This window comes from Lepisosteus platostomus, unplaced genomic scaffold (genome assembly GCF_059453375.1).
Source record: "Lepisosteus platostomus isolate fLepPlt1 unplaced genomic scaffold, fLepPlt1.hap1 Scaffold_40_H1, whole genome shotgun sequence".
Classification (NCBI taxonomy): Eukaryota; Metazoa; Chordata; class Actinopteri; order Semionotiformes; family Lepisosteidae; genus Lepisosteus; species Lepisosteus platostomus.
In genome coordinates, this window is record NW_028291664.1 from 7,501 (window position 1) to 27,500 (window position 20,000).

At 43.0% G+C, this 20,000-nt stretch overlaps 4 non-coding genes and 1 pseudogene across 4 annotated transcripts in view; 4 read left to right on the plus strand and 1 right to left on the minus strand.

Annotated features, from left to right (window-relative positions):
- Positions 1 to 1,568: 1,568 nt before the first annotated feature.
- On the plus strand, positions 1,569 to 1,640 carry trnag-ucc (transfer RNA glycine (anticodon UCC)). The gene has a single exon. It is a non-coding gene; the product is annotated as a tRNA-Gly (tRNA).
- Positions 1,641 to 2,814: 1,174 nt separating this feature from the next.
- Positions 2,815 to 2,888, plus strand: trnat-agu (transfer RNA threonine (anticodon AGU)). Its single transcript has one exon. It is a non-coding gene; the product is annotated as a tRNA-Thr (tRNA).
- A 15,526-nt stretch (positions 2,889 to 18,414) lies between these two features.
- On the plus strand, positions 18,415 to 18,487 carry trnar-acg (transfer RNA arginine (anticodon ACG)). The gene has a single exon. It is a non-coding gene; the product is annotated as a tRNA-Arg (tRNA).
- A 635-nt stretch (positions 18,488 to 19,122) lies between these two features.
- LOC148633992 (U1 spliceosomal RNA) lies at positions 19,123 to 19,263 on the plus strand (annotated as a pseudogene).
- A 636-nt stretch (positions 19,264 to 19,899) lies between these two features.
- LOC148633993 (5S ribosomal RNA) overlaps positions 19,900 to 20,000 on the minus strand; it is a 119-nt gene continuing 18 nt past the window's right edge. The window contains exon 1 of the ribosomal RNA XR_015933748.1: positions 19,900 to 20,000. This exon is cut by the window's right edge and continues 18 nt beyond it. This is a non-coding gene — a ribosomal RNA (5S ribosomal RNA).

A 20,000-nucleotide genomic window follows, 5' to 3' on the forward strand; every position in this document is an offset into this window, starting at 1 on the left:
GTTTTTCATGACCTGAATGTTAATTTTTGCTTTTTTTGACTACTGAAAAATAAGGACTTAACAGTAGTTGTTTAAACTTCAGTTATAACTGAAAGAAAAAAAAATGATTTTTTTTAGGTTTAAGAATTTCGATATGAGTAACACTGGGAAAAGAAAAGAGAGTGCTGGGTCTTCGAAGGAGAAATCTAAGATACCTCAATCGTATATGTATAGCACTACAAGAAAATTGATGGCAACTAAAGGGAAAAGTGAACCAGCTGGAGGGGACGTGGAAAGAGTGCTGGAGATGCGCTCGTACGCGAGCGCTCGCAGCCCAAGTGAGACTCAGCTGCCAGAGGAAGAGCCGGAGTCCCTGCCCAGCACACCTGTGAAAACCCCGGCAGCCAAGAGAGGAAGGGGCGACCTGACGCTGGAGGAGCTCCAGACCAACATCTTCAACATGATGGCACAGAGCATGGGTGAGCTGAAGGAAATGACTTGATCTAATACAGTCGCAATCGAAAGTCTTAAAAAGTCCATGGACTGTGTGTTTAAAGAGGTTGAAGACTTAAAGAGTGAAGTAAAAGTTCTTAAACAAGTAAATACCAAACAAGAAAAGCATATTAAAGAACTTGAATTGAAAGTGAACGATGTAGATAGATACCGTCGATGATGGAATTTAAAATTATTTGGAGTTAAAGAGGAACGTGATAAGGACCTTGTTGCAACAGTGAAGGGTATCTGTAAAAGGACCCTGCCGGACCAGGAGGACGTAATATCGGCCATTGACTTTGTTCACAAGCTCGGGAGAGCGAACATGTCTGGGCAAGTGCTCCCCAGATCGATTATAATACAGTTCACCAAGAGGACGGCGAGGGACATGCTGTGGCGAGCGGCGAGGGGGAATGAGTATTTGAATGGGAACAAACTGAGGTTTGCAGAGGACCTGTCTGCTGCGGACAGGAGTACCAGGAACCAGCTGTGGCCCCAGGTTGAAGCTGCCAGAAGAGAGGGGAGGAGAGCCTACTTTGTGGGAGCGAGGGCCTTTGTGGACGGGAAGGAGATTTGCTCCCAGTGACTGCTCAGTTAATGATTATGTTTGGTTTTATTTGTTATACCAGTATATACTAGTGTTTCTTTAGTGTTAGTTTGGAATGGTGTAGTTAAGTGTTAAGGACTGTTATAGTTCTGGTTCTTTGAAAAACTCAATAGTTTAGACAGTCTTAGAGTTAGTTATTTGCTTTTGTGTATGTCTTTTTCATGAATGCCAGAGGTACTCGAAATGTTGTTAAAAGAAAAACTGTGTGCTGAGTTTTATTTTTTACAGGAAACGCATGCATGTTGAAACTAAAGTTTATAAATAATTGAGAAATATTAAAGCAAGATATGATACGTGTAAAATATACAATTTGATCACATAATTACTTAATTACCTCTGGTAGTTAAATGCTTTTTTCTGCTGCATTTTTTTTCTCTTGTACATGACTCTGATCCTCTTGTTGTATTTGTATTTGTAAATTCTATGTTTAATAAAAAAAAATTTAAAAAAAGCATTCTCTGGTGGTGTCCTGCAGACTTCCTGTGGGCATGCGTTGGTGGTATAGTGGTGAGCATAGCTGCCTTCCAAGCAGTTGACCCGGGTTCGATTCCCGGCCAACGCAGTGGTGAAAGTTTTCAAATGCCATCATGAGCCTTGGATTGTGACTAGCAAAGCGAAGCCTTTTGAAAGAGCTAAAGCACTGAAAAACGGAATTGAGGGAGAATCTTACAGGGGATTCTGAGTGGTGTCTGCATACACGCAGTCCGATATGGGTGCTGAAAGCTTGAGCTACTCTCAATGTCATGCTGGCTTTCCCCGGAGTAAATCTGTTACATTGAAAGAATGCTTCTCGCAGGTTCAAAAAGGGACCCTTGTTAATTGGAGAAATCAATGATTTCAAATGAATTCTGTATGCGTTAAAAGACAGCTATACACAGAAAACATGCAGGACACTGCTCATGAGTGTGGAGTTCAGCCGAAACACAGTGCGTTTTTTCAAGCCATCTGACAAAGCCCGCCCACTGAAAACTGCAGCAGATCGTGTAAAGACGTTCAACTTTGTAACTACTGCACGCACAGGAAGCAGAATAAATTCCTCTTTTCAAACTGTCAAAGGTTTGCTTTACGAACGCCGCAGGACATCGCACAATCTCTTTTGAACAGGGACAAACGATTTCTTATGGGGCGCAGTAAGTACTGTTACTGTCACTGCTCGATACCGACGTTGGCCTACTATACCATGTTCAGCCACCGCTAGACAATGTACGGCTCTAGCACCGGAGCAAGCAACAGGAGGGCCGACGTCAAACAGGCACATGTGTCGGACATGGAAAGCGACGAGAATGAGATTTGAACCCATGACTGCAGAGCACAATGAATTAGCAGTCCATCACCTTAACCACTCAGCCACCTTGTCGACGAAACTGGGCTGTCCGGACATGGGTTGGCGCGCTCCAGATGATCTTTTTCTTTTTTTTCCCTCGTACTCGAGGGTCATTTTCCTGTTCCACATGTGATTTCAACATTTTCCTTGGGAGATGTCAAGCCAGCAAGCCACTGCTGTGGTTCAGTGGCCAGTGTGGAGTTCAGTGGCCCTGTTGTACACAGAAAGCACATTGAGCTCCTTGGACATGAAAAGTTCCAGATAAGAGCCATTTGTCATCCTTTCTCTTGGTGTCGATGTTGCTATTGTATGTAAAGGTGGCAACTTGCTCAGCAAGCAGGCGGAGCACACACCGAATGCAGATGTGTCTGAGTGGTGTGTCCAAGTGGCTGCAAAAGGACAGCACTCCTGGGGCGCCGTGGCTTAGTTGGTTAAAGCGCCTGCCTAGTAAACAGAAGATCCTGGGTTCGAATCCCAGCGGTGCCTTCTTTGTTGTGTCTTCTCAAACAGAACTGGTCCTTACAGACAACCGCCTACGGCTAGACTTAATTAAATGCAAGTATTCATTTCCTGTCTTTAACGCGACTTGTTTTTCTTAAAATGGATGCAACTTGCAAAACATGAAATACAAGCCTTGCTAATCAGCGCTAGCGGCTGGCAAAAAAAAAAGAAGTCAGCAATGTTTTTTTCTTTAACCTTAACCCTGCTAATGGAGAAGAGTTAAACGACCGAGTCTATGCAGCTTAAATGATGCGCAAGTCGGGTTCTTAGCTGAAAGGGTGGTAAATCACACTCACCCCAGTCCTTAATCTTTTAAAGAGGATACAAAATTGAACCTAGTCGCCACATCACATACATCCTGTTCAATGATAAAAAGGTAACATCTATCCTCGCTCCAGAGTAAATCTCACGTTGAGGGCATCTTTTTTTTCACTTTACCGTGAGTCGGGCTCGGCTGCACAGAGGAGAGAGCAGACCAATGAGGTCACAGGGACAGGGGAGTCACACGCTGGCGGTTTGAATACGCGGAAGATCACTGAGGGATCCACAGTATGTGGACCCTCCGTTTGCCATCAGTCCGCACTCCGGACTCTGAATCCTGCCATCCGAGTTAAGATCTCAGCGGAACCTGAGGCGCAGTTCCTTCTTAAAACGTAATCTGGTGAGCATTTCTAGAATCGCACTTGTATAGATGCAGCCTTTAATGTGTTGCTAGGTTAAAATTGATGACTTCTTGTATTTCAGTAGGCAACTGCCCTCTTGATTTTGGATTTAATCTCTTTATTACAGGGGCGCTTTTATGAAGACAGAGTCATGTTCAGGTACTTTGTTTGATGGAGGAAGCTTATTTCGGACTCTGTGATCTGCTCACCTGGAAAGGTCTGCTGTACTACTACAAGAGAGAAGTAGAGTCTGGAAGAAGGGACAATTTTATGATGCTTTGGAAGATAATGTTTTTTTTTCTTATACTGAAAATGAAAAGTAGTTGTTTCTATATGGACTCAGTCTTTGGAATTTGTATATTTATATATTTCAGTGAACCCTCAGCCATTCCTTCTGTATTGTAATTCAATTTCTCTTTTAAAATTCCTTCCCCACTTCTAGGACCTGCAGTTGCTGAACTCCACAATGGCTTCTATTGGAAAGTCTGTGACTGAGACCAAGTAAGTGTTCACTTTTTTATGAAACCATTATTTATTTTGGAGCAATGAGCAATTCTTATACAAATGCAATAAAATCATTATGCTCAAACTATGAGAGAGAATTTTAAGGATAATTTAAGAAATCAGTCTTAGCTTGTTTCTATACACAGATGGTATTATTTATTTTCAAAGGAAACCCGCGAGGATTCCCCTGGTGTGCAAGATGTGCCTGAATACTTTTGATCAGCTTCCTGCTCACTTCAAGAGAGCGTGTATGAAGCATGCCACGGCAGAAGAGATCGGGATGGCCTCTCAACAGACGAGGGAGGACATGATGAATCACCTGAAGAACGGGGTCATTGTGGATTACCACAGAATAGAGATCAAAGGACACTTTGTGGGCTTGAAATACAAAGAAAATCTTGTTCTATGGTACAAGATAAATACAAAACTTAAGCTTTTATTTTAATTAGATTTATTTATAAAGCATAAGCAATCATTTATTACATTAATATATGTGAAAAAACATTTTAGTATCATACGTTTAGTATATTTAGTTCCTAATGCTGAAAGAAATGATCATAGAACATGACATCTAACCTTACCTGCGGTGTTTTTAATCCCTATTGCTCAATGAACGGTGAAAGCATTGCATACATATGTCTGACAATGAGGAATGGGCCCCTGAGACAGTCATTTGCCTGTTTCACAAATGATCGTATTTTACTAGAGATTCTGTTTGGGATTCAGATGTGCATTCTGACAGCAATCCCTTTCAATAAATGATACGTTCTGGATGAGGTCAAAGGTGTTGGAACACTGTATTTAGGATGTGTTTGCAGTGATTGTGTGTCTTCTGCTTCAACGCAGTGATATATAGACGTGCTCCTGTAATTTATTGGTACAAGCCCAGGGCAGTGAGCAGTCTGAGGATTTATTTCCAGACGGCATAGAGCAGTGAAGCAGTGAAGTAGTGCAACACACTGGATCATTATATTGTTAGAATCTATTCTACTTAAATTATTACATTATACACAATTTGAGTTCATTTTAAAAAGTAAAAGGTAATGAAAGGAATGCATTTTCGTAAGAAAGATAATACCGATATGCATGTGATAATCTTCCTTATATCATGTAGTGCGTCATTTGGACACTTTGTGGGATTGAAATACAAAGAAAACCATGTTATATGGTACAAGATAAATACAAAACTTAAGCTTTTATTTTAATTAGATTTGTTTATAAAGCATAAGCAATCATTTATTACATCGCTTCTTGAATTAAATCTTTTGACAAGAGGTAAGACTTCTATTTTACATTTAAACCCATGTTTAGCTGTGTTTTTTAGATTTAACTGAACCAATTTCTGTGTGTGATAATGTCCTTGAATTCTGACAACATCACACTAAATTACATGATATAAAACAGCTAATGTTTCTAGAGATAAAGTTTCTGGGATGCTTCTAATTACTTTTTATTACCAGGGACAGTTTAATTCACCTTGTACAGTACTGAAAGACCAAGATGCTTTTTTCTAAAGTTATTTAACATTTTATAGAACTTTGTCTACTATGGCAACATGATGAGCTTGGTGAAACTTGGAAAAATACTGCTTGGCCACTTATCTTAAGATAAAGATAGGATAAAGGTTTATCTTTTGCACCTACCTGACCCCCAGGGAAGGCCAATGCTTTCTAAGTTGATGGTTCCCTACAGTAGACTGTACCTTATCTTCAAAGGTAATGTATATTGACCCAAATCAGTTTTGGACTCCAATCTACTGACGAAATGGAGCCTATCCTTTTTTCAGGATTTTAGCATCATACGTTTGGTATATTTAGTCCCTAATGATGAAAGAAATGATCATAGAACATTTGGACACTTTGTGGGCTTGAAATACAAAGAAAATCATGTTCTATGGTACAAGATAAATACAAAACTTAAGCTTTTATTTTAATTAGATTTATTTATAAAGCATAAGCAATCATTTATTACATTAATATATGTGTGTAGCGGCGAGGCTTATTAATAAGGCAGAATTAAGTGTTCTGAGCCTTTCCAAATGAGGCCCCATTTCTCTGTTCATCTCTGTGGTGCAGCCACAGAGAGACTATTCATGCAGGGTGATTTAAGGTCCTAGGACAGCTCCCAAAGGGGGATGCACTTAGCTAAGCCTTTCTATCATGATCAATGGTCATCCATTGGCGCCTATCTGTCTAGGGAGTGCCAGTTGGACATCTGGACTGCATTACTAAGTGTCAGGACTAAGTGACTCATATCTCACCTTGATCAATCAATCAGGGACTTGTAGGGCCGAGTAACCCACGTGGGACTCTGATGCCCATGGAACTTTCAGCCAATCAATGAGCTGAAGTTCCTCCAGGTAAAAACAGGCAACACAGAGAGCCTGTGAGATTCAGTAAGATTCAGAAGGGAGGATTCAGAGGATTCTGTGGACAATTCTAAAGGGAATTCAAAGGAGAATTCCAGGGCAGGACGGCCCAGGAGCAGAAGGCTCCCAAGGGCAGGACATTCTCGCAGCGCGCCTCCTGACCATCCTGAGACTCAGCCCGGACAACCACGGAACGGCCAGTGTGTCCAAGTGCCAGAACTTTCCTTTGTTCTAAGAGTCTAGAGCGGAGGTTGCCAGAGAATAACCAGAGGATCCACCCGAGGTTAGCACCAGCAGCAGGCCTCGTGAACAGGTCGGAACTGTGGACAGCTGAATCACTATTCAGAACTAGCTCTTCATCAGAAACGAACCGGTCCTCTTCCTGACTTGCTCGGACCCACAGTCATCTTTTCTCCTGTGCACAAACTTTGCTAGTTAAAGCCAACACTAACTAGCCGGTCAGTGAGCATCAGCAGCGCAGCGTCGCAAGCCGCACAGCACAGCCTGGCACGGAGCCAGAGAGCGCGGATTGGACAGCAACAGCCTGCAACTGTTTCTTTGTACCCGCAGGAAGATCTGAATCCCCAAAGATTGGATGAGTATTCAACTTCAATGCATTACAGCTCGAGAATTCAATTGTTATCCCAACCAGTTGATATCAATTTAATTCCTAAGAGTTATGTACTTGTTTGAGTATCTAATGTAGAAGTTATAACCAAGTTCATTAACGAAACGGTCTTAATGAATGATATACTGAACGTATGTCCTCTTGATATGTGTAACACTTCGTAACTGACTGAATATATATCTTTTGTATTCTGATAACCCTCTTGATAAGATCTGTTAGGTTTACATGCATATTTTATGTATTAATAAATGTATCCTCGTGTATTAGTACCTGTGTGTGCGCGTTGTTTGAGTTATGTCGCATGGTTTGATTCTAAAGCCATCAAAAGAATCAACTTTGTGATTTACTGCTACAATTAATAATTGTCTCAGTAAATGCCCAAACCCTACAGAACTGGTGCCTTCAGAGAGCCACTACATTTAATTTTGCTATGGCAACATTACATATTTGGCGTCCCTGAGCCGGTTTTCTTACATTATTTGGCGTCCCTGGGTGGGCGTGGCAAGACTGAAATGAGTCAACCAAGCGGAATAATTCAATATAAAACGCCGCGGGTTTCATACACAACAATACGGTGTGCTGAAAGCCGAAAGAAAAAAAAAGTTCCCCTTGCTCTTTAAGCAGTGCTTGATTGTTTTGTGATCTTTTGCGATCTACCGGGTTGATTGCATACTTGATCTTGTGGTTTTCTGTGGTAAAACTGTGATTTCGTACTTAAACGTAATACTCTTTAAGTTTAACGATGGTTGCTAAAAGGTCTGAATTCGAGTCGCTATTAAGCACTCTCTCTAGCAGCGACAGGTCTGACCACGATCTCTTCCATATCTCCGTCAGCGGAGAAGCTAGAAGGATAAATCTCCATTCTCTGAGAGAGCTAGCGAAGGACATAGAGAGATTTGACCCCGCAGTGTCAAAGAATAATATCGAGAGTTATATTCAGGACCTCAGGTATACCCTGCAGTATCTGCCAAACGCCACAGAACAGGAGAAAGTGTTTCTGGTCAGGAAAACTACCAGCAGAGCTGTACATGAGTGGATGGCTAGGCAGATGAAAGAAGTCTGTAATGATTTTGAGCAGCTTTGTCAAGCACTTATCGAAGAATACAGTGCGTTTATTGACCCGACTGCTGCGATAGCCGCCGCTCTTAACATTAAGCACAAGAGAGCAGAGTCCCCTCGCGAATATTACGAGAGACTTAGACGAACTTATTTTGCAGGGCGAAATGATGAGGGTTGCGAAGAGAACACACATTTCAAGGGTTTATTCATTGCGAATCTCCACCCGTCAGTCAGAAAGATGATCTTAATGCATACAGATGCACAGACCATGAAAATGACTGATATTAAGAGATTCGTGCAGAAAGCCTGGGAGTATGATGTCCAAAGTCGCTCTGAGCAAAAAGCTGTTAAAGTGACTGTGTTTGCCGTCAGAGCCAGCAGGGTTAATTCCCCCCTGCTCGAAGGAGCACAGGCTCCTGAGCTGGCTAAGCCCCGTTCCAAAGCATGCACACAGGACCACACCCAGCGTCCTAAGTGCCATGAGAACACCGGGGGAGGGAAAGGGCTAGATAAAGCTGAACAAAAGGATTCAGTAGCCACCCGCCTGGCCAGGCTTGAACAAGCTTTATTAGGACAGGGACAACCGCTCCCCAAGGCTGCCGGAAGCGTGAATGAGCTGATACTCTCCACTGGAGGAGGCGGAGACCCGCCCCCTCTCCCTCCCTCAGTCTATCTGATTGAGCAGAAGGGTTCCTGCCTGGATGAATTCAGCCACTCCCAAGTGAGTGCTGACTCCACCCCTGAAGTCACAGAGCAGGCAGTAAAACACAGAGGAAAAGCAAGAAGCTTTTACCTCAAGGCTGCCATGGGAGATGTCTTACACTGTGAGACACTGATTGACACTGAGGTTGAAAGGTGTTTGATGTCACACGGCAAGCTCAAACGGGTTGAAAAAGAAAAGGGCATGCGACTCAGAGAGGAACCTTTGGTGGATCACCAGAAAGGCAAAGTGTGGAAACAGGTCAAGGCTCCTTAGCCTTCTGTACAGAAGGAAAGGGGGGCCAAGAGGCAGACTGTGCTCACACAGTGCCCACCAAACACAGAAGCCTATGTGGAGATTCCTTCTCTTCCCTCTGGACAAGAAATAAAAATATTTCCTTGTTCCCCGGATATACAGGGAAGTCGTGTCCCGGCCAAGGTCCCAACAGCCTCCATGCCACAGGAGCGGTGCTCCAAGCAGCCGCCTGATCCACCAGGTAAAGCACACACCTTTTACATCCCTAAAGAGGAGCAGATCTCCCCACCTGGCGATGAAAAGGAGCTTTCCCTGTGCACCCTGGCACCCAAGAGGGGTCAGGAACACCACCCTGCAGTGGTGGAAGGGATCCAGATGGCAGGAGAGCAGGTTGGTGATGTAGCCCTCACCCTTAGCCCTGAGAGGTCCTCTATTAGTAAGGATCTGCTTGAGCAGCTGTCACAGGGCCACCGCCAGGTGCCCCTGGTGCAACATTCACAGGTTAGACAGGAGGTCCAGCTGGACGCTGAGACTACTGCGCTGTGGACACACCTGATCCCAGATGCCGATTCCCTCTGCTGTGACCCAGGGAACCTGCAGTCAGGTAACATTATTTCTCACAACTACCAGGTAGTGAGTGAGACTGACCTGATTGTTCCTGCCTCAACGGCAGGGTTGCCAACACACCCAGTCCCCCAGAAGGGACAGGGAATGAAAGCCGAGCCGGTTTTCTTACAGCCACCAGCTCAGTCTGTCAGTCTGAGTCTGACCAACAGTGGTTCAGCCAGACTGGAGCTGGATGGTCAAGTCACCCGCCTGCCAGTGCAGGACATCGCAAAGAGGGGTGTCAGAATCCCCGCCTGCACTGACATGGGCCTGGTGAGTGATAGTAAGTTCAAAGACAGTGAACTAGCTATCCCAGTGCTGGGGCAGCTCCCTGAACCCCTAGCAAGGGAAGGGGGGAGCGAGCAGGTGTCCTACACCCACGCCCAGCGAACGATTGTAAACATGCCGATAGAGGGATTCCTCAATCAGGAAGTGTGCAGGGTGGACCTGAACAGTGAGAATGGGGTAACAATCCCAGATCACTCAGGTGCTCCAGATGACCACTCAGCCGAGGGTCAGGCATGCTCTACCGCTGCACCACCCCCTGCAGGGTTCCTAGAGCACAGGCATGAACAAATCGAAAAAGCAGATGCCCTGGAAAAGGAGGAGCAGCATCAGCAGCTGCGTCAGATCTCCCCATATTTCCAGGATGTTGGTGCCCAAGATGCCACAGGGCATACTGAGAAAGACACCATGTACACGCTGCGCCAGCTTAGAAAGGCGACAGTCACTCAGAAGGAGATGACTGGGATCAGCCACCCGAAAAGACTTTTGGGAGGACTGATTGCTGCCGCCACTGTTGCACGTTTGCTTTTTTCTGGTAGGTTTGTGTGCTACTGGCACTCTCACCCTGACTGCCCCAAGAAGGCAGGGGTCAGAGATGCCGGAGGGTAGTGACAGACTGTATCGACAGCAGCAAAAGTTGGAAAGCTTAGGGAAAACCCTACAGGCAATTTCCTATGCAACAGGGTTAAACCTTATTCCCCAACCAGTGGACATGATTGTTGGTGTTATACAGTGGGTTTATGCTTGTGTGCAACAGGCCAGAATGTTGACACAAGACCTATTAAGGGAGCTTAGTGCCACTGTAGCTAGTCTAACCACGGCACGATTCCCAACCCACTTGATTCCACTCTTCTCAGTAGAGGAGTATGTGACATTAACCCCATCGCTCATAGCTCACCCAGAAGGCAATCCAAGATTGAATTTGGTTCCAAATCTTGAGATGGGTATGGCTACCAAAGCTATCCATTGGCTGTGTCTAAACGATTCACCAATGAAGGGTGTAAAGCTACTAACGAGCAGAGGGAGGTTAATGAACCCCATGAAGAGCAGGTAGGAAGTAAATGGCTGGTCAGCACACCACATTTAACTGACACTATGACTTGTGACAGGCATGATACAGCTACCACAATGCAGCTACCTAATCAAACAGTTTTCCTGCAAGTTCCCGAGGAGGCCATAGTACAGCATGGTAACTTAACACTGTACGGTCTGGAACCAGACAACATAAGACCAAACTTGAGGTCATGGATGCCTTCAGGTGCCACACTATTGAATTGGATAGAAATCCAAGAAACAGTAAGCCCTGAAGAGGTACAGGTAGTTAGTTTGCTTTAATGGAACAAACCTCCAAACCACCCAAGCAGATACCCAACACAGGTGTTGTGGTTTATCGCGGGGCTGGGAACAGGAACTGTTGTTATTGTAACACTGCTGCTGGGAAGCTGGATCATGACTGACAGTGTACTCTGAATGCTGTACTCTTGCATCAAAATGTAATCTGGGTAGCATGAATGAGTCAAAGGTAGCATGTCAAAAGAAAGGAAGTGATTTCTCCCCAAATATGTACTACAGAGGTATCAGATATTGACAGTGAACTTCCTGATGTGTAATTCCTAGACTTAGATAATGTCTCCTACCGTGTTTATACATACTCCAGATGTTATTCATCCTGTTTGTATCCAATGCTGGTTCCGGTATGAATTCTCGAGGAGTAATGTGGACATTTAAGATTAATGTTCTAATGGCAAGGGACATCACTTAACTCTGTTTTGTTTTGAAGGCAACAACGCCTCAGGACCTCATGACCTTCAAAAAGGGGGGATATGTAGCGGCGAGGCTTATTAATAAGGCAGAATTAAGTGTTCTGAGCCTTCCCAAATGAGGCCCCATTTCTCTGTTCATCTCTGTGGTGCAGCCACAGAGAAACTGTTCTGCAGGGTGATTTAAGGTCCTAGGACAGCTCCCAAAGGGGGATGCACTTAGCTAAGCCTGGCTTTCATGATCAATGGTCATCCATTGGCGCCTATCTGTCTAGGGAGTGCCAGTTGGACATCTGGACTGCATTACTAAGTGTCAGGACTAAGTGACTCATATCTCACCTTGATCAATCAATCAGGGACTGGTAGGGCCGAGTAACCCACGTGGGACTCTGATGCCCATGGAACTTTCAGCCAATCAATGAGCTGAAGTTCCTCCAGGTAAAAACAGGCAACACAGAGAGCCTGTGAGATTCAGTAAGATTCAGAAGGGAGGATTCAGAGGATTCTGTGGACAATTCTAAAGGGAATTCAAAGGAGAATTCCAGGGCAGGACGGCCCAGGAGCAGAAGGCTCCCAAGGGCAGGACATTCTCGCAGCGCGCCTCCTGACCATCCTGAGACTCAGCCCGGACAACCACGGAACGGCCAGTGTGTAAGAGTGCCAGAACTTTCCTTTGTTCTAAGAGTCTAGAGCGGAGGTTGCCAGAGAATAACCAGAGGATCCACCCGAGGTTAGCACCAGCAGCAGGCCTCGTGAACAGGTCGGAACTGTGGACAGCTGAATCACTATTCAGAACTAGCTCTTCATCAGAAACGAACCGGTCCTCTTCCTGACTTGCTGGGACCCACAGTCATCTTTTCTCCTGTGCACAAACTTTGCTAGTTAAAGCCAACAGTGAGCATCAGCAGTGCAGCGTCGCAAGCCGCACAGCACAGCCTGGCACGGAGCCAGAGAGCGCGGATTGGACAGCAACAGCCTGCAACTGTTTCTTTGTGCCCGCAGGAAGATCTGAATCCCCAAAGATTGGATGAGTATTCAACTTCAATGCATTACAGCTCGAGAATTCAATTGTTATCCCAACCAGTTGATATCAATTTAATTCCTAAGAGTTATGTACTTGTTTGAGTATCTAATGTAGAAGTTATAACCAAGTTCATTAACGAAACGGTCTTAATGAATGATATACTGAACGTATGTCCTCTTGATATGTGTAACACTTCGTAACTGACTGAATATATATCTTTTGTATTCTGATAACCCTCTTGATAAGATCTGTTAGGTTTACATGCATATTTTATGTATTAATAAATGTATCCTCGTGTATTAGTACCTGTGTGTGCGCGTTGTTTGAGTTATGTCACATGGTTGGATTCTAAAGCTATCAAAAGAATCAACTTTGTGATTTACTGCTACAATTAATAATTGTCTCAGTAAATGCCCAAACCCTACAGAACTGGTGCCTTCAGAGACCCCCTACATTTAATTTTGCTATGGCAACATTACATATTTGGCGTCCCTGAGCCGGTTTTCTTACATGTGAAAATAACATTTTAGCATCATATTATTACATACAGGTCTCTAGCTTCAACACAGTGATATATATATATACTCAGTGATTTATTGGTACATGCCCAGGTCAATAATCAGAATGAGGATTTATTTCCAGACGGGCTACAGGTAGTGTTGTGAAATACTTCAACACACTGGATCGCAGATTTAGACCCCCTGCACTCTTACTCCTTAAAAACCAAAGAAATGAAGATATGTAGCAATTACATTGCAACAGGGCTGACAGTGACTTAATGCTTATACTAGTGGACTTCTGGTACCTTTAGGGTACGGTGTTCCCTGAAGGGCTCTCAAACCCCGCATTTCAGATGCCTAGCTGTTTCGCTGATGTGTTGCACCTCAGAATCACTTTTAAACCTTACCTCTGGTATCTTTAATCCCTATTGCTCAACGCATGGTGAAAGTATTGCATAAATGTGTCTGAAAATGAGCAATGGGCACCTGAGAGACTCATTTGCCTGTTTCACAAATGATCATATTTGACTAGAGATTCTGTTTGGGATTCAGTTGTGCATTCTGACAGCAATCGCTTTCAAAAAACGATACATTCTGGATGAGGTCAAGGTGCAGGAACACTGTATTTAGGATGTGTTTGCACTTATTCTGTGTCTCTAGCTTCAACACAGCGATATATGTATATGCTCACTGATTTTTTGGTACATGCCCAGGGCAATAATCATTATGAGGATTTATTTCCATATGTGCTAGAGGTAGTGTTGTGAAATTCTTCAACACACTGGATCGCAGGTTTAAACCCCCTGCACTCTTACTCCTTAAATACCAACAAATGCAGATATGTAGCAATCATATTGTAGCGGACACTCATTTGCCTGTTTCACAAATGATCATATTTTACTAGAGATTCTGTTTGGGATACGGATGTGCATTCTGACAACAATCTCTTTCAAAAAATGATTTTACCTTATCGCAGCTTTGCCCTTCTTGCCTCTTTGGAAAATATCTCCATCTTGTGGTCGTTGTTGGTAATGTCTAGACAATATCTCCATCTTGTGGTCGTTGTTGGTAATGTCTAGACAACATCTCCATCTTGTGGTCGTTGTTGGTAATGTCTTCTTATGCCCTTTTTTATTTTAATTCTCTATTAGTTGATTCTAGTATCTCTACAATGGAGCTGAAAATTTTCCAGAAAGTGGTTGCAAGCCCGATATCATGCGAAGAAACTTCAGGATTCGGGGATCAGTCAATGGATTTTCTTCAAAGTTGGATTTTTGCACTCTGTGGACCAAGAGATGTTGTTCTATAATGTTTTTTTTTTTTTCAAATTTAAAAATATCATTTTTTCATGGAGCTTTGAATGGGATGGATTCACCCTCCTTTAGCCAGGACAGAGCTCCAGGAGCCTGGGTAGGATTCTAGCTTTCTCCCCTTGCAGGCACCTGGCACAGAAGACAATATTTTTTTCCTTAAAATCTTTTTTTTTGTGTGTTCCTTGTTGTTCCAAACTTAATTTTAATCACTTTTAATTAGAGATTTTATTAAAAATAGTGCAATAAATGACTAATTTCACAAAAATTAATGTAATATAAAACGGATGTTTTCAACTTTATTGTAGTGTTTTAGAAACTAATATGTCTTCAAAAATGGTTGTTTTTCACTCCTATGAATGAAAACTGTTGTTATATGATGTTTTTTTTTTCAAATTTTAAATGATCATTTTTTCATGGAGCTTTGAAGGGGATGGATTCACCCTCCTTTAGCCAGGACAGAACTCCAGGAGCCTGGGTAGGATTCTAGCTTTCTCCCCTTGCAGGCACCTGGCACAGAAGACATCATTTTTTTCCTTAAAATCTTTTTTTTTTGTGTTCCTTGTTGCTCCAAACTTAATTCTATTCACTTTTAATTAGAGATTATATTAAAAATAGTGCAATAAATGACTAATTTCACTAAAAATACTAAAAGTAATATAAAACGGATGTTTTTAACTTTATTGTAGTGTTTTAGAAACTAATATGTCTTCAAAAATGGTTATTTTTCACTCCTAGGAATGAAAGCTGTTGTTAAATGATGTTTATTTTCAAATTTTGAAAAAGCAAAGGATTCTAGCTTTCTCCCCTTGCAGGCATCGGACACAGAGAACCTCATGGTTTTCCTAAAAATCATTTTTTATGTTCCCTGGTGTTCCAAACTTAGTTTTAATCAATTTTAATTTGTTATGTTACAAACAGGGTAATACAGTCTTAATTGGACTATAACTAATGTCATATTGTCTGCTACAAAACTGATATTTTCAGCTCTATTGTAGAGATTCTAGAATCAACTAATAAAGAATTGAAATAAAAAAGGGCATAAGAAGACATTACCAACAACGACCACATGATGGAGATATTGTCTAGACATTACCAACAACGACCACAAGATGGAGATATTGTCTAAACATTACCAACAACGACCACAAGATGGAGATATTTTCCAAAGAGGCAAGAGGGGCAAAGCTGCGATAAGGTAAAATCATTTTTTGAAAGAGATTGTTGTCAGAATGCACATCCATATCCCAAACAGAATCTCTAGTAAAATATGATCATTTGTGAAACAGGCAAATGAGTGTCCGCTACAATATGATTGCCACATATCTGCATTTGTTGGTATTTAAGGAGTAAGAGTGCAGGTTTAAACCTGCGATCCAGTGTGTTGAAGAATTTCACAACACTACCTCTAGCACATATGGAAATAAATCCTCATAATGATTATTGCCCTGGGCATGTACCAAAAAATCAGTGAGCATATATATATATATCACTGGGTTGAAGCTAGAAACACAGAATAACTGCAAACACATCCTAAATACAGTGTTCCAGCACCTTTGACCTCATCCAGAACGTATCATTTCTTGAAAGGGATTGCTGTCCGAATGCACATCTGAATCCCAAACAGAATCTCTAGTAAAATACGATCATTTGTGAAACAGGCAAATGACTGTCTCAGGGGCCCATTTCTCATTGTCAGACACATGTATGCAATGCTTTCACTGTGCATTGAGCAATAGGGATCAAAAACACAGCAGGTAAGGTTAGAAGTCATGTTCTATGATCATTTCTTTCAGCATTAGGGACTAAATATACTAAACGTATGATGCTAAAATGTTATTTTTACATATATTAATGTAATAAATGTTTGCTTATGCTTTATAAACAAATCTAATTATAATAAAAGCTTAAGTTTTGTATTTATCTTGTACCATAGAACATGATTGTCTTTGTATTTCAAGCCCACAAAGTGTCCAAATGATGCACCTTTGACCTCATCCAGAACGTATCATTTCTTGAAAGGGATTGCTGTCCGAATGCACATCTGAATCCCAAACAGAATCTCTAGTAAAATACGATCATTTGTGAAACAGGCAAATGACTGTCTCAGGGGCCCATTTCTCATTGTCAGACACATGTATGCAATGCTTTCACTGTGCATTGAGCAATAGGGATCAAAAACAGAATGGAAACAGACATGGAAACCAACAAGGATGGGATTTGAACCCATGCGTGCAAAGCACAATGGACTAGCAATCCATCGCCTTAACCACTCGGCCACCTCGTCAACAAAACTGGGCTGTCCCAACTGGGTTGGCGCGCTCCAGATGATCTTTTTCTTTTTTTTCCCTCGTACTCGAGGGTCATTTTCCTGTTCCACATGCGATTTCAACATTTTCCTTGGGAGATGTCAAGCCAGCAAGCCACTGCTGTGGTTCAGTGGCCAGCGTGGAGTTCAGTGGCCCTGTTGTACACAGAAAGCACATTGAGCTCCTTGGACATGAAAAGTTCCAGATAAAAGCCATTTGTCATCCTTTCTCTTGGTGTCGATGTTGCTATTGTATGTAAAGGTGGCAACTTGCTCAGCGAGCAGGCGGAGCACACACCGAATGCAGATGTGTCTGAGTGGTGTGTCCAAGTGGCTGCAAAAGGACAGCACTCCCAGGGCGCTGTGGCTTAGTTGGTTAAAGCGCCTGTCTAGTAAACAGGAGACCCTGGGTCTGAATCCCAGTGGATAACTGCCTATGGCTAGACTTAATTAAATGCAAGTATTCATTTCCTGTCTTTAACACGACTTGTTTTTCTTAAAATGGATGCAACTTGCAAAACATGAAATACAAACCTTGCTAATCAGCGCTAGCAGCTGGCAAAAAAAAAAGAAGTCAGCAATGTTTTTTTTCTTTAACCTTAACCCTGCTAATGGAGAAGAGTTAAACGACCGAGTCTATGCAGCTTAAACGGTGCGCACGTCGGGTTCTTAGCTGAAAGGTTGGTAAATCACGCTCACCCCAGTCCTTAATCTTTTAAAGAGGATACAAAATTGAACCTAGTCGCCACATCACATACATCCTGTTCAACGATAAAAAGGTAACGTCTATCCTCACTCCAGAGTCAATCTCACGTTGAGGGCATATTTTTTTCCACTTTACCATGAGTCGGGCTCGGCTGCACAGAGGCGAGAGCAGAGCAATGAGGTCACGGGGACAGGGGAGTCACACGCTGGCTGTTTGAACACGCGGAAGATCACTGAGGGATCCACAGTATGTGGACCCTCCGTGCGCCATCAGTCCGCACTCCGGACTCTGAATCCTGCCATCCGAGTTAAGATCTCGGCGGAACCTGAGGCGCAGTTCCTTCTTAAAACGTAATCTGGTGAGCATTTCTAGAATCGTACTTGTATAGATGCAGCCTTTAATGTGTTGCTAGGTTAAAATTGATGACTTCTTGAACTTCAGTAGGCAACTGCCCTCTTGATTTCGGATTTAATTTCTTTATTACAGGGGCACTTTTATGAAGACAGAGTCATGTTCAGGTACTTTGCTTGATGGAGGAAGCTCATTTCGGACTCTGTGACCTGCTCACCTGGAAAGGTCTGCTGTACTACTACAAGAGAGAAGTAGAGTCTGGAAGAAGGGACAATTTTATGATGCTTTGGAAGATAATGTTTTTTTTTTTCTTTGAAATCGAAATGAATCAGAATATCAGTGCAAAAGACAGAAGATATGGTTTTAAAACAGACAAAATGTAGAAAACAGGTGTTTCTCACTTTTGGTAAAGAATGGACCGGGGGTAATAGTTTACTAGTTGCAGTGCTGATCTCACTGGGTTACAGTCCTGCAGTGTCACACCGGGGCCAGTGGCGCAATGGATAACGCGTCTGACTACGGATCAGGAGATTGCAGGTTCGACTCCTGCCTGGCTCGGGTCGTTTTTAAACGCATCGGGCTACTCCCTAAGTAGTCTGTGCTACTTACTGCATTGTAATCGTACCCAGTAAGAGATTTCCTTCATGTAAATGAACTGCACCTGACAGCTTTAGAAAAACACCTGGGCTCAGTACGGTGCTGAGAGCTCAGCGTTGCTGTTCTAATTAGCACGCACTGCATCGGCTATGAGCCCGAACTTTTCAATTATTCCGATCAGTAAGTCAACACGTAGTCCACATGAACGGTAGAAATATTCTCTTGTCTGTCTCTTGTTTGTATAGAACTGAATGTCCCTGACAATGTACTGTTAGTTTTAATTGAAGAACGGCACTTGTGTTCAAATATACCAGACAAGTTTATGTAACTGCTCATGCGACACTCAGTTGTAATTAGTCAACGGGAAATAGAGAGCATAGGTCAATATCTCAAGAAACTGTGAAAAACATTATCATGTTTAAGTAAAGAATGTGATTTGCACCAGAAAAAAAGAAAATTGTTGCTATGTAACTGTTACCGTGTCAAAATGTAATGAGATGTGATCATATATACTGTTTTAAGTATGTATATTAATGTAAAGCTTTCTGATTTGTGATGTCCTGTATTTTTTTGTGAAAAGAAAATAAAGTTCTTAAAAATCGAAATCGAATCGGTTCACCCAGGGCGAGGCTCGGCCGTTGCACTCCGGCTGTGCTGACCCCTGCGAATTCCCCAAATGTGGGAATCTCGACTGCATAATTTCTGGTAGTGGGGGACTGGGTTCGCGCTCTCCCCTGATGTGCTTGGTCCAAAATCAGATACGGGAGGGTTAGGACACCACGAGCTGCGTGGCTGCGGAAGGATCCCGGTTCAACAGGAGTGGACGCCGCTGCTGGTTCTCGCTGGCTTTTAGTTAGGGGTCCGGAGAAGCATCTCAAGCTAGTTCCACTACTCCTTCCGGACGTTCATTCCCTTTTCAAAGTCAGTCGTTTTGCTGTAGTCTGCGTTCTTTAGGCTGATTATCGAGGTTAGCCTTTATTTGGTCATGGGGGGCCTCGGTACTGTATGCTGAGTCTAAAGACAGTTTCACCCGTTTTCTGATTGCTGGGTTCTGTACCAGTGCAGACATGTCAAACAGTGAATGGCTGTACCTCTATTGTATCCGTGCTCAATGAATGAAATCGGTAACAAATGAATATATGTCTAGTTATACGAAAAACGAGTGGTTTATCGACTCATCTTCATTTGCAGATTTAGAGGCAGCTTCGATATTCGTTTTACAGACGGGTTTTTTTTTTTGAATATGGGTCACACACATGCCACAGCAACAAAACATCTCTAGAGATGAGGCTATAGATCACCTTTCCATCCTGCAGGTTTTCCTCCCAAAGCCTACGGCACCAACGGCGACCCCTGCTGGCCGGGAGAGCAAAAGCTTACAGCACCTGGTATTCCCAGGCAGTCTCCCATCCAAGTACTAACCAGGCCCGACGCTGCTTAGCTTCCGAGATCAGACGAGATCGGGCATGTTCAG